Raw genomic sequence first — 15807 nt, 5'->3', positions numbered from 1 at the left:
GAATTCTGAGAGATGCAATCAGAGAGGAGAACACAGGAACTTCAACTACTGGGTGATGTTTTATTCTCAATATAGGTTTATATCTTACTACGTACATGGTTGTTTATGATTTATTCCAGCTCTGTATTACATACCGCAAAATAGATGTTTTAAAACTATCCCTTTGTCAACATAAGCTCACCAGGCCCTCTCCATCATATTAACTCTTGGGCACATTCTTTCATTGGCTTGCTACCTGGATTCTCTCTGCGCATCCCCTTAAGAACGACGGCTCTTAATGTGACCTACTGGGTATTGTGATTTGGCATCATCCCACGACACTGTCCCTCAGCTTCCCTTCAGGTCTCTGAACTACAATCCATATGCAGGTTACACTTGGTTTGGTTAGTTCTAGCCAGGTTTCTAAGCGTAACTAGGTATTTACTCAAAGGTTGCTTTCGGACCTCCCAGTTTCCATAAGGTCAGGTTGACTCAAATTCTCAGATCTGAAAGGATAGGCTCTAGTCCAGGGCCTCTTTAACTTTCCAAAGTCCCCAAGTGTTTGTTCTCTACATTGTATAACAAAACCAGAACTTTGCTGAAATGACTCAGAACTGAACTGCTTCCTACAGACCAAGAGCTATCCCTCTTGGAGGAAACTGGCTAGGTCTCAGAGAGTGTAGACTCTCTAAATATACTCCAGGCCTTTCCTCCATCTCCAAAGTTCTAGAGGCTACGGGGCCCAGAGGACCCCAAGATTGACATGAAGAGGAAACAACAAGGTTAAGAGTAAAAGGGGCTCTCCAGAAAGGTTTGGGGGTTTTGTTTTGTTTTTCCTTTTTTTTTTAATTGAAGTATAGTTGATTTACAATGTCGTGTTAGGTTCAGGTGTGCAGCACAGTGATGTAGAGTGTGTGTGTGTGTGTGTGTGTGTGTGTGTGTGTATATATATTCTTTTTCAGATTCTTTTCACATATAGGTTATTACAAAACATTGAGTATAGTTCCCTGTGCTATACAGTAGGTCCTTGTTGGTTATCTATTTTATATATAGTAGTGAGTATATGTTAATCCTATCCTCCTAATTAATCCCTCCTCCTGACCCTTCCCCTTTGGTAACTGAACTTATTTAACAGAAATAGACCCACAGACATAGAAAGGTTTGGTTTTTACATCACTGTCAATTGTGGTCTCTCTCAGATAAAGAGCACAGCTGTTTTTCTAACCCTTGTGTGTCTCATTTGGTTTCAGGCAGAAATAGAAAAAGCACTTGGTAACTCAGTTAATGAATATCTTATCATCACAGCCAGGTTCACTGAAGACATATTTTGTATTTGAAATGTCAGATTTAGAATGTCCTATGTGAATATTCTATAGAATTGTATTTAGAATTTATTTAAAGGGTTGGGAGCTATAAAAATGCTTGACTTGAAGCTTATGGTTTTCCTCGCCTTGGGCTTAAGTTTGTACAAGTCTGCCCTCTAAAAATCCAAGAGTCTACTCATGAGGAGAATAAACGGAGGGGAGTAGTAACACCATGGGGGCAGCACAGGAAGGTGACAGAGAAGATGGGAAATGAAGCATGGATATAAGAAAAATGAAATTAGTCAGTGAGAGCTTAATTAACAAAATTAGCCCTAAATGGATTTTTACCCATCTATACCTGGATTGCTAGAGATGATTTATGAATGAGTGACCAAGGAGATCAGAAGTAGCCAAAATTTTATCAAGAAAATCAGGATGTTTCCTCCAGAAGCCAGGACCGGAATGTGAGTATAATTTACTAACATGGAATGGAAATGATGGTCATCCAGCCCTTCTGGAGAAATACAGGGTGGAGCAGAGGAGACAATAAGGTCGGGCAGAGAGAGATGAATTTTCATGTCATGAATCACTCAAAGCAGACAACTGTTTCCTCTTGCTTGACTTTTACTTCCTTCTGGACACTTCTGGTTTAAGTTGGCTTCCCCTAGAGCTCTCCCTTCAGAGAGTGGATGCCCTGGTCCTGCCAATGGAACCCTCTGTGTCTGGTTTGAACCCATGTCTGATCCGTTCTCTGTATGCTGACCAAATCACAATTCTGAGCCTTTGGAGGACCAGCATCTGGGTTGTGATGAGTTTACTTAAGTATGCACCTTTTTTTTTTTTTTCCGGCCGTGCCGCACGGCATGTGGGATCTTAGTTCCCCGACCAGGTATTGAACCCGTGCCCCCTGCATTGGAAGCTTGGAGTCTTAACCACTGGACCGCCAGGGAAGTCCCAGTGTGTACCATTTTTGGGTGCCTGTTTTCAGCTAGTTCATAGCCCCTCCTGTTGAATCCCTTACCCACTATGTACACACTTTAATCAAGGGAAAAAATGAGTAAAAATAATCACGAGTGCATTTTATCTAGAGGTGATTCTCATTCTATTAGTTAAATGTACCCAACACTAGTCAGGAGAGATGAGTTCATTTTTATTTTATTCTTCAAAACCTTCACTTAAACAGATCTCTCTCCTTTAACGTTTCAGATACAGATTTTTCCCTCTCTGGCCAGTAGCCTTGCCGAACTGAGCTAAAATATTTAAAAAGATGACAAGATGGTTTGCATGTCATTCTGCTGCCTTTCAGCACAGATAGCTCAGGACAGGTCATTAAGTCTGCTCGGTGCCACACAAGATGCGATAATCAAAAATTCTCACAGCATCACACAAAGACGTAAGTTTCTTAAAAAGCATCTGTTTTGAGTAACACACACCTGAAATTAATAGAGGGCTGGTATTTTTAGTCAAAGGAAAGGGTATATCTGAATGTATCTCATTATGGGGTACTTGAAATGCAGCTTTAAAAATAGTAAGTTTTACAAATATAAAATGGGAGTACTTGATATTCTGGATTGGCCAACACATTTCCAAGTCAATGATATAAAAAAAAAAGAAGATGATGGAGGAACTGTTGTAGATTAAGAGACCAAAGAGCCATATAACCAAATAACTAAATACAATACATAAACCTTGATTATTTAGATTAGATCCTTTAGAACAAGAGTTATAAAAAAACATTCTTAGGACAATGAGGAAATTTGAATATGGACCGGATATTAGATATTATGAAATTACTAGCTCTTTTAAGTATGACAATGATATTGTGGTTATTAATAAGAATATTGTTTAAAATGTTTTTACTCTTAGAAGATGCATAATGAAGTATTTAGTTGATAAGTGTGATACTTGTAACTTATTTTCAAATAATTTCAAAAAAGTATTAACTATAGAGATAAAGCAAATATGGCAAAATGTTAACAACTGCAGAACCCAGTCGGCAAGTCCATGAGTGTTCACTGTACTTCTTTCAATATTTCTGTTTGTATGAACATTTTCATTAAGAAATCGAAAGGAAACACATGGGGAAAGTGATAATGGTAAATGAAAGCCTTCAAAATTATATTTATGATGACAACTACACTGTGCGCTATAGACATTATGTGTCCCCTCAAAATTAATATGTTGAAACCTAATCCCCTATGTGATGGTATTTGGAGGTGGAGCCTTTGGGAGGTGATTAGGTCATGAGAGTGGAGCCCTCGTGAATGACAAGAGCTCCCTCCGCCCTTCTGCCCTGTAAGGACACAGGAAGAAGTCAGCATCTAAAAGCCAGGAAGTGGGCCCTCACAAAACACCAAATAAGCCAGCACCTTCATCTTGGACTTCCCAGCCTCCAGAACTGTGAGAAATTAGTGTTTGTTGTTTAAGCCACCCAATCTACGGTATTTTTGTTGTAGCAGCTCAAACAGACTGAGATACTGTATATCATTTTCTACAGAAAAATGCATTAGAAATTAGCATATAAAGCAATTATACTCCAATAAAGATATTCAAAAAAGAGAATAACTATAAATTATTTTTTAAATGACTGAATAACATTTCCTAATCTCAGGTGGGTAATTTATATCTCAAGACCTCTAGGAAGGATGACGTGTCACAAATGATCCTCTATACATTTTATCGTCTTCACAAAACAACCATAAGATACACAGTGATAACTGCTAAGGAAGCTATAACCCAGTCTTATCCCAAGATTTATCTTTGCAAAGAATGTTTTTAGCTATGCTTCTTCCATCATTTAAGAAGGTTATGAGACAGATAAAAAAAATTCATTGCACTGTTACTTAGTTATAAATTCAGCTAGTCACAAAAAAAACCCCACAATAACATGCTCATTTTAAAAAATGTAATGCCAGAGGGACTATAATAGTTATGAAACAGAGACAAGGATAACTTAGCTCTTTTGCAGGCAACTATTTCTAATGCAATATGAAGGACATTAACTCCAAGACTTTTACCACTGGAGGTGATTTGGCAACATGTATCATGTTTAAAAATGTGCAGGAACTTGACCCACCAATTCCAAGTATAAAATGTACCCTTAGGAACTAGTAAGACACTTGCGAGATTTGCCATAGCACTGCTTGATGGCTGAAAATTGGAAACAATGTCAGATAACAGGAAATGGGCACACCGATATAACTTAATATATTTATTAAGGTGGAAATATGCGTACTATGTGTCAAATAAAAAAATCAGGTTATTGAACAACATGTATCATACAATCCTTCTTTAAAAAAATAAAACATGCTTACATACCAACTGAAAAAAAAATAAAAATAGAATGTTTCTGGAAGTGCTCTTAGGATGAAATTAATACAAATAAAATTAACTTCCTGCTTGCCTGTCACTGTGTGACAACACAACAGTGAGATGGATTTTCAGCACACTTACAGGGATGTTTAGGATGCTTAGAAAAACCAGCTAAATAACACATGCAAAATTCACTTGGGAGTGCCTTTCAAATAGATGAGCAGGCAAGACTACACATGACTGTCAAGAGGTGAGGACTGCCAGAGGGATAAAGATGCTGTGAGGAGAGAAATGAATAGTTCCTTTGCTATGAATCCCAAGCTGAAAGACTCAAAGGCAGATGCTACAGAATTGCAGGCATTTCTTTTCTTTTTTTTTAATAAATTTATGTATTTTATTTATTCATTTTTGGCTGCATTGGGTCTTCGTTGCTGTGTGTGGGCTTTCTCTAGTTGCAGCAAGCGGGGGCTACTCTTCATTGCGGTGCACAGGCTTCTCATTGCGGTGGCTTCTCTTGTTGTGGAGCACGGGCTCTAGGCCCGCGGGCTCAGTAGTTGTTGCTCGCAGGCTCTAGAGCGCAGGCTCAGTAGTTGTGGTGCACGGGCTTAGCTGCTCCACAGCATGTGGGATCTTCCTGGACCAGGGCTCGAACCCATGTCCCCTGCATTGGCAGGCAGATTCTTTTTTTTTTTTTAATTTATTTTTTATTTATTTACTTTTGGCTACCTTGGGTCTTCGTTGCTGCGCATGGGTTTTCTCTAGTTGTGGCGAGCGGGGGCTACTCTTCGTTGCGGTGTGCGGGCTCCTCATTGCGGTGGCTTCTCTTGTTGCAGAGCACGGGCTCTAGGTGTGCGGGCTTCAGTAGTTGTGGCACTTGGGCTCAGTAGTTGTGGCTCACGGGCTCTAGAGCACAGGCTCAGTAGTTGGGGCGCACGGGCTTAGTTGCTCCGCGGCCTGTGGGATCTTCCCGGACCAGGGCTCGAACCCGTGTGCCCTGCATTGGCAAGGGGATTCTTAACCACTGCGCCATGAGGGAAGCCCAGGCATTTATTTTCAATAGAGCAGTTTCTTCTCACGTGGACAAGTCTATATGGCACAGTCCATGGGAGCGCAGTAGTTGAATTTTTTTTCAAAATGGTATTGATTCTCCAAACAATAATAGGAAGGTCAACTAACAATACCATCAGCTTTACAGTGATGCTCCAAGAACAGCATCCTCAAAATGTCCCACAACAGCTAATACTGAGATAAGTCAACTAATCCTTATGACCCTCTCGCAAAATAAAGTCTAATACCCCCATTTTATAGAAGAGAAAACTGCGACAGAGAGAAATTAATTAACATGCCCAAAGTCACACAGTCAGTAAGTAACTCAGAACAGTCCAGTTTCAAGGACCCTGCTTCCAACCATGACAGTGACTGCCTCTCAGGGCCTCCATGGAACAACAGAACCCCACAACTTCTCAGAATCTTTAACGCTCTGATGTTCATTGTGAATTTTCACAGAACCCTCAGTCTGGAAAAAGATATTTAACATTATTGGTTCTTAATCTTGGCATCATGTATTTTGATATTTTTAAAGAGAAGACTGTCTATCTTAAAAAAAAACTGGTTAGGAAAAAACCTAAATAAATTCAAGAGAGAAAGATTTGAAAGAAAAATTAGAAGACACACTTAGATCATAATATCTGGTAGTTCCCCTGCATGCTTTTTAACTATCAAGACCTATACAATTCTGTATTGCCAAAAAAGTTTCACAGAACAGACCATATATAAATTGTAAATATCTGTACAAAGGAAGCCAGTATAAATAAAGTGAAAAGAAACAAGAGACAAGCTGGGAGAATAAGATTTGTTCCATATAAACCAGAAAAAGGATTAATATCTAGAAAATATAAAGAGCTCCTACAAATTACAAGAAAATAAACCAGTAAAATAAGGGGCAAAAATACAAACATGTAACCCACAGTATTAGCAATTCACAAGCAATTCACATAAACATGAAAAGATGCTTATTTAGCTCACTAGTCATTCAATGCAAATTACAAGGAGAACACTTTTTAGTTTTCCTATTAGATTATGAAAATGTAAAAAACAAAAAACAATTATCATCCAGTGTTTGGTGAGGGTGCGTGGAAATGGGCATACTCATGCCCCATTGGTGGAACTGGAGATAGGTTCAACCCTTAGCTGAGAGAGAATTCTCCATGGGCTCTTCCATATTTACATGTCTTGTGAGTAGAGGCACTAAATGGTCTTTTGTTCTGGACAATCCTTCCAGAAATGTTTGCAGAGTGACCAGTAAAAGACCTAGTATGTCTCTCTCTGGAGCAAAGGGAAGATTTGCTTACAACTTGTTTAGTAAAGCAAAACTCTCCCTCAAGGGCAGACGGCAGATTTGCCTGTGGTCCACTGTAAAAAATTTGGATACATGTTCAGGGTTCCTCAGCTGTTACGCAAATCCACTGCATGCACAATTTTCACCTGGGCACTTGCGGGCAAGGGGAACCAACACAAACGTGAAGCTCATGGGAGTTGCTGTGAGGAATAAAATACATTGTATATGACCCAGGAATGTGTGTCTTCAATCACCAAACATAAAACAGTGACAGGCCTACTTCTTAGCTTGAAAGTAGGGTAAAATCTCACAGCCTTTATGGTTCCTGTCAACCTTTTTAGAGGATGAATTGAATTTTTCAAAATTGGTCAAAGGGTACAAGATTTCAGTTATGCTAGATGATTAACTCCTAGGGATCTACAGGACAGCCCAGTGCCCAGAGCTAACAATACTGTGCTGTTTACTTAAAACTTTGCTACGTGTTAGCATATATACACAATACATACATACATACATACATACATAAATTGGATGAGGGAAAACTTTTGGAGGTGATGGATATGTTTACGGCATTGTGGTGATGGTTTCATAGGTGTATACTTACCTCCAAACATTAAGTTGTATACATTAAATACGTACAGCTTTTTTATGTCAATCGTACCTCAATAAAGTTTTTTAAATTAAGTTTTGATTGTTTTTGACCACTTTTAAGAATCTATCTTACAGAAAAATTAATACCTGTGTGTACATATGAGGATAATGTAGAGATATTCATTACAGCATAACCATCAAGAGTGAAAATTCTGAAATAGCCTGAAGTTATAGTAATATCATGGTACCATATTGAAGTGAGGTATTTAAAAATATGTACTGACATGTAAATAACTAAGCTACATTGTTAGTTGAAAACAGAAAGATATTTATGCTTTTAAATGCATATGGATGTAATGTTAATACGGTCAGTATACACACATATAATACATGTAAATGTATAGGTAAAGGCACAGGATGATACATACTGATCTGTTAATCATGTTGCCTATAAAGATGGTAGCTGGATTGTCAAGGGTTGGAGAAGAGATAAAAGGGGGCTTATTTACATATTGTTTTTTATTTTATACATGTTCATATAATCATATATTATTTATGTCTTTAAAATTTTTTAAGAAGCGATAAGGTGTGGTTAGAAGCAAAAGAGAAAGAAGCCAAAAATAATTTTTTCAATGTGATCTTAGAAGAATACAGGTGACACTGCCAGCAACAGGGAAGTTGGGGAGATGTGCTGGTTTGGGTGGGTGATAATCGATTTTGGTTTTAGACATGTTGTGAAATAGGTGATACCACCCTGACTCTTCAGCATCACAGTTTCCTGCCTCCATTCTTGCTCTCCTACATCAGATTCTTCCAAAACACAAATGAGACCACTGTCACTCCTATGCTTAAATCCTTCAGTGTCTTTCCTTTGCCCTTAAAAGTTCAAACTTGCTTAATATGGTTTAAAAAAAAAACCCTTCAGGATCCGGCTCTTGCCTATCCCTCTCTCTCATATCTATCCTTTAACCACACTCAACACTTCATTCCTCTAAAGAAGCCATGGTCTTCTTCACCTCCAGATCTTCCAATTTGCAAGACTCTCTGCCTGGAACACTTTCCCCCTCCCCTCATCTTCTAACTGCTAAGTATCCACAGGTATCTGCTTAAATGCCTCTTAGTCTAGCTCAGGTATCTGTGAGAGGCTGAATAATGGCCCCCAAGATGATCATGTCCTCGTCACTAGAACCTTTGCATATGTGACTAGGTCAAGGATCTTGCGATGGGGAAATTATCTTAGATCATCCAGATGGGCCTAATGTAATCACAAGGGCCCTTACAAGATGGAGGTAGTACAGTTAAAGTTAGAAAAGGAAGTGTGATGAAATAAGCAGAGGTCGGAGTGATGGTCTTCAAAGATGGAGAAAGGGGCCCTGAGCCAAGGAATGCAGGCAGCTCCTAGAAGCTGGAAAAGGCAAGGAAATGGATTCGCCCCTGGAGCCTCCAGAGGAAATACAGTCCTGCCAACCCCATGATTTTAGCTTCATAAGACTCATTTCAGACTTCTAATGAATGAGATGAAAAAAATCAGACATTTGAGAAGGAACACCTAAAATAAAAATCTCAGCGTGAGGTGATGCTCTATGCCAAAATGGAGTGTAAAAAAGAAACTAAACTCTGGGCAGATGCTGGAGATGAAGAAGTTGGACAATATTCCAGCTCTGTGGCAGCCACTGCACTGCTAGTGGATTTAGAGTGGAATGTACTACTGACATCACTGTACGTGACATTATGGTGGCCTCCTTACCATGGATGCCTTCTTGTTAACCTGTGGTAGTCTCTCTTTAATCAGACACAGAGTTAACCTTCTTCTAATAATTCTATGTTACAGAATTTCATTAAACATTGCCACCCTTAGAGCAGATGTATGGAAAATAAACAGAAAAAAATCTGTTTCAGTCCATTAAAAAAAAATTACCAGGGAGAATATGAGGACAAGAGAAGGTTCCATCATACAAAATGTAGGAAGAAGACCAATGATCGGCATTTCCTTGGAAACCTTCAATGAAAGTGGAGCTTATTAGCTCCAAATACAACATGTACAATCATTCCTTCATGTTTGCTAGCTGATGCTCAGTAACAAACCACGCCCAAAACTTCGCAGCTTAAAACAAAAACTTATCTTTTTACAGTTTTGTGGATTGACTGGGCTTAACTGGGAAGCACACGTTTGGAATCTCTTACGAGACTGCAGTCAAAGGGCAGGTGGGGCTGAAAGTCACCGGAAGGCCGGACTAGGTGGGATGTTAAGGATGACTTACTCACATAACTGGCAGTTGATGTCAGCTACTGGCTGGGAGCACAGCTGGGGCTGTTGACCACAACACCTATACGTAGCGTCTCCGTCACGGTGGTCGCTGGGTAGTCAAGACTTTGTACATGGCAGCTGTCTTCCCCCAGAGCAAATGTTCTGCCCAAGCAGAAACTGCAAGATATCTTAGGACTTACCATTACTTCTGCCATGTTTTCTTTGTCAAGTCAATCACAAAAGCCATCTCAGATTGAAGGGGGTGAATCAGATTCCAAAGGAATGGGAGTAGCAAAGAATTTGTGGCCCTTTTAGTTTCCCATGTCTTACTTCCTCATATACAGGATATGGAAGTTTGTGGTTACCAGGAATTTGAAGACCAAGGATCACGCATGCTTCCAGTTCTTGATGGGAATGGAAAAACTGCATGTGCACCATGACTCCCTATTTTTTGTTAATGGCTCAGTACAAGTGTAGGCACTTTTAGCTATACAAAGAGAAGTAAGCAGGGTTTGAAATGCTCAGCTGTTCAGACATAAGAACACAAGAGTCATTATTATTTTACACACACAGATGCATAAATCAGTGAAATGGTAGCACAGTCAGCAGAAGTGTAAATTATTTGAAACTCTTCTATAAACAAACAGTATCAAGGGTACTGGTGGGTATTGGGAGAAAACTGGTTCCAATGGGTTCCAGGGACTCATGAAAGGGTAATAGAACAAGAGAAGAGAATGTTCTCAATGCAGGGCCTGGCGAGTAAAACTAAAGGCTCCTCAAAGTATTTCTGCAAGACTTGTGGATGCCCCATTACTTGCAGTAGAGACTCAAACTTTTTTGAGGGACAGTTGATACCTTAGGCAATCAACAATGACTATAGGAAAAAAATATATATGTTCTATGTAGAAAAAATACATATATTCTAATGGACAAAGTGGGGGGGGGTAATTTCAGGGATTCATCAACTGTAGTCACCAGAAGATTTTATAGTCCATGGGGTAAGCAATGCTAATACAAAGCCCTCAGAATCAAAGGCTGGCTCTGTGTAGCCTCTCAGAGTTGGTGTTGTAGAAAACATGGGGCTTTGGAAACTAATGGGATTCATTCTACTCGCTGAGAGGATAACATAGACAAGCTACTCTAAGTTTTTGTATCTCAGTTTATTCATCTGTAAAATGGGAATATTAACATGCACTTCCTTGGTTTGTTATGAATCTTAAAATGAATTAATGTATACAAAGTGCCTAGCACAGTATCTGGCACCTAACAGATGCTCAAAACATTTTAGACCTCTCCATCCTTTCTGTTCTTACACTGAAATAGCAGTGTCATTAAAAAAGATCAGTAAAAACATACCTCCATTCCCTTCAATTCACAAAATTCCCAAAGGTCTCTCTCTCTAGCTTCCTAGACTTTCTATTAAGAATTTACAAACTTCTTAGCAATTGCTTAGAAATGCCACTATTTTTATTAAAATAATAAGATTTTTAATAATGCTAAGGTTCTTTGACATATGATAACTTGCCGGAAGGTTCATAACATGAAGGTAAGTGGAAAAACTCATGACATAAAGCTACTTATACGGTATGATTCCAAATGTGCTAAAGGAAATACATACACAACTAAATATTATAGAAAACAGAATGAGAGGAAATAAGTCAAAATATTAAGTTTATCTCTGGTTAGTTATATTATAGCTGTATTTTAGTTTCTGCTTTATAATTGTCTTCATTTCCATGTTTCTACAATAAATACGTATTACTTATAAAATCAGTTTAAAAAAACAGCAAATGTCATTGCTGTCAAAACTATATTCTAGCCATATTAGCTCAACTTCATATGCCATGATACACAATGCATATATCCACTGATCATGCTTGACTGCTGAACAGGGAAAAAAATCAGTAGTAGAGTCATCCGGCTTTGTGGTTAATAAATGTATTTTAAAAATAACTCTTAATTCACGAAGGCATTTTCAGTCTGGAAAAAAACAAAACCAAAGAACAGATACAAAGGGTTACAAAGCATAGAAATGTTCGTGCAATAAACTGCTGGAGCTAGGGAATACATAGATGAAGAAAGCATGGGCTCTGTTCCCAAAGAGCTTGTCTATTTTGTAGTGGAGACAGACAAAAACATTAAAAAACCAAAACAAAAAAACACAGTCATAAATGCCAACTTGGCTTTGAGAACGCAAAGAAAAAGGACAATTGGGAAAAGGAAAGTGGTCATTGTAGAATGTGAAGAGAGTAAATATGAAAAGTCACAAGTACACATGACTAGCCCAGGGAACAGTGAATAATCCCAGGGCTGGGGTCTGAGTTCACGGTGGAGAGGTGAGAGGAAGGAGTGCCAGCCAGGGAGGAATGTGGTGTCCAAATAAAGCACCTGGACTTTATCCAGTGTTTTCCAAACTGTGTCTGTGGGAATGGTTTCTTAGGAATCACAGCAAGGTAGGTTACACGGCCAAGCCTGTGACGCCGATCCCTGCTTCAAACAGAGCAGCCCTGCTTTTATCTGTTCTATCAGTTGGATTTCCTGGCAGGATTTTATTTGAAGAAAGACTTCCATGACCTTAAAAAGTCTGAAAACTGCTCGCATGCCATCAAACTGTTGAATGCTTTTAAGCCAAGGAATAGCACAGTCAGATTTCTACTATAGATGTGTGTTTTGAAAGACATCAGTACTGAGTGATTGTCTGAGAGAGTAGAGGTTATGGGCACAGTGAGGAGACTTGGGCAGGAGGGCCAGGGAGAGATTGGGAACTAAAGCTGTGTCAGTGGGAAAGGAACGAAGGGTCATTTTTCAGATATTTGGGAATGATCTAATAAGGTCCAGTTACCAACTGGATGTGGCTGATGAGGAAGAGGGAAGAGACTGACTCTGAGGTTTCCGGCATGGAGAATTGCAAAGAATCTTACATTTTAGTGTACATAAGAACCACCTATGGTGTTTGTTCAAAAATAGATTCCTGAGGTTCCATCTCCAGAGATCCTGATTCAAGAGGACTGGGGTAAAGCCTAGGAACGCTGATGGTAATACTATTCACAGAGACGGAGGATACAGGATAAAAAAGGCTGAGAGAAAAAAAATTAATTAAAATTTGAAGATGTTGGGGTCCAGGAGCTTAGGAGGCAAATATCAAAACCAAAGACCTGTCCAGAAGGGCATTGGAATACGGAACTAGAGTTTATCAGAGAAGTCTACACTAGAGGGGTTTAATTGAGAATCACTGGTACCTACATTATGGCTGAAATCATGCAAGTGAGAATACACAGGAAGAGAAGAGGGCCAGGGATAAGATCATGAGGAACAATAATTTTTAAAGAAGAGGCAAAGAAACAAATGAGCTGATGAAAGAGACTAGGGGGAGGGGATAATCAACAGAGCGAAAGACGCAGTTGGTCTAATGAATTGGGAGTCAAGTCTATCACTCAGAGTCAGTGGAGGCCACCATTATGTTCAGATTTCAATTAACCTCTCAAGTAAACTGTTACAAACACCTCCGGCTGCATGACTTCCAGAGTTTCTGGGTACCACACTAAACCCAGAAACTCTGGAAAATGCACCCTATCCATAAATTCAGCCCAATCCAGTGTTATATCACATCTTCCTTGGCCCTCTCCTAGTTTCTAGTAATATGAATTAGTAAACCTTGCAATTATTTGGGGGGATAATCTAATTCCTTCAAGGTCATACTTTGTACTTGTCCCCCCCAGAGCATATTAAAATCTGACCACAGTTATGGGCCTTGTGGTAACAAGGATTATTTGCAGTGAGTGTTGATTATTGGACAAGCTCTTGCATCCAAAAAAAGGTAGATAGATAGCCTGAAAATCAGCCATCTGTTAGGAGATCTAAAGTTGTCACTGACCAAGACCAAAGGGAACAGTAGTTCACGATGGACATATGGGAGGAAGCCCTACAATAGGTTATGGTGTAGGAAACCATTTGAAGCCAGGAGAATTTTGAAGAGTCATCTATGTTCTAGTATGAGTGTGGCGCAGGTCTTTTTCACGGGAGCCAAAGTGAGCTAGTGTTGGAAAATAAGCAGGAATGTCATATATACAGAATGCATGGTCGAATAGCTCTTGCAAGTTCAGAGCTCTGAGCAAACCCCTTCGGTGCCAAGCAGCTTTAAAGTTGGTGCAAGAAGAAGCAATATTCTACCCATAAGTTCAGCTAACTGTCATCCAAACCCAATTAACCAAACTCTCTATATGGATGGCAAATTACTCCTAGGGCATCCTGCTTCTAAAATCTTATTCACATGACCTAGCTGAGAAGACACTAGGTCCTTTGTGGAAACTCACCCATGCTACTCAGGCAAGTAGCTTGCAACCCAGGAAGATCTATTTTTAAACTAAACCTGAAGCTGATTCTCACCGGCCCAGATGGCTCCCCTGGGCGGGGGGAGGGGGGATTATCCATATATACAGCCAGCTTGTTGCCCCTCACTTTTCGGATTCCTATCAGTCTGATTGCCAATGCCAAGTCTGACAAGTGCAGCAAGGAACTGTGGAGAGTAAGATGAACAAGATTTATGCACCTCAGATGTGGCCTTACACCATGCTCCACACTAGGGGTTGGGAAACTTTTTCTATTGAGGGCAAGCCAGTAAATATATTAGGCTTTTTGTTACAAGAGGCAAAATCATGGCTATATTGTAGTTACTTATATAACAAGAAAGAAAACAAATGTCCACAAATATTTTACTGACAAAATTCAAAATATAATAATAATGACTGAATACAGTTGTTTTGAGGGTTTTTTGATAACACATATCTACTAATGAGAAGAATGGGATTTTAGGACAGATAACATTTCACTTAACTGGGATCCAATGTTAGTATTCCTATAACCAAAGTGAAAAAAGTAGGCCTGGGGCTTCTCTGGTGGCGCAGTGGTTGAGAGTCTGCCTGCCAATGCAGGGGACACGGGTTTGAGCCCTGGTCTGGGAAGATCCCACATGCCGCGGAGCAACTGGGCCCGTGAGCCACAATTACTGAGCCTGCGCGTCTGGAGCCTGTGCTCCGCAACAAGAGAGGCCGCGACAGTGAGAGGCCCGCGCACCGCGATGAAGAGTGGCCCCCGCTTGCCGCAACTAGAGAAAGCCTTCACACAGAAACGAAGACCCAACACAGCCAAAAATAAATAAATAAATAAATAATTTTTTAAAAATTAAAAAAAAAAAAGTAGGCCTGACCTCACCCCAGACCTACTAAATTTGAATTTTTTTTTTTTTTTTTGGCTGCGTTGGGTCTTCGTTGCTGCACGCAGGCTTTCTCTAGTTGCAGTGAGCAGGGGCTACTCTTTGTTGCGGTGCCCGGGCTTCTCATTGCGGTGGCTTCTCTTGTTGCGGAGCATGGGCTCTAGGTGCACAGGCTTCAGTAGTTGTGGTGCACGGGCTCAGTAGTTGTGGCTCACGGGCTCTAGAGCGCAGGCTCAGTAGTTGTGGCGCACGGGCTTAGTTGCTCCACAGCATGTGGGATCTTCCTGGACCAGGGATCAAACCCGTGTCCCCTGCATTGGCAGGCGGATTCTCAACCACTGCACCACCAGGGAAGTCCCTGAATGTGAATTTTAACAAGAGCCCCCAGTGGTTTGTGTGTACCCTAAAGTTTGAGAACACACTGGTCTAGTTTCTTAATACTACCTGAGCTGCATTTCTATCCCTTTAAAGAAGAAAATGAAAGCTGTGGATCCTAGAAAACATTCTCAAACCATCTGAAGTCCATTCAAGAACTCTTACAGGGTCTCTGGCCCTGAAGTGAAGATCCCAGGGACTCTATTGCCAGATCCACCCCAGGATGAAAATGTTCTGCAATTAGATTGTGGTGATGGCGTTTAACCTGTGAATATACTATAAAACATTGAATTTTATACTCCAAATGGGTGGATTGTATGGTATGTGAATTATATCTCGATAAGGCTATTTTTCTTTAAATCAAATTAAAGAATTTTGGGGTTTAGGAGCGAGGCATTGCATTTTTAAAACTTCCCATAGTTTTCCAATAGACAGCTCAAGTAGAGAA

Source organism: Eubalaena glacialis, chromosome X (assembly GCF_028564815.1).
Source record: "Eubalaena glacialis isolate mEubGla1 chromosome X, mEubGla1.1.hap2.+ XY, whole genome shotgun sequence".
Classification (NCBI taxonomy): Eukaryota; Metazoa; Chordata; class Mammalia; order Artiodactyla; family Balaenidae; genus Eubalaena; species Eubalaena glacialis.
Note: the sequence above shows the minus strand (reverse complement) of the source record.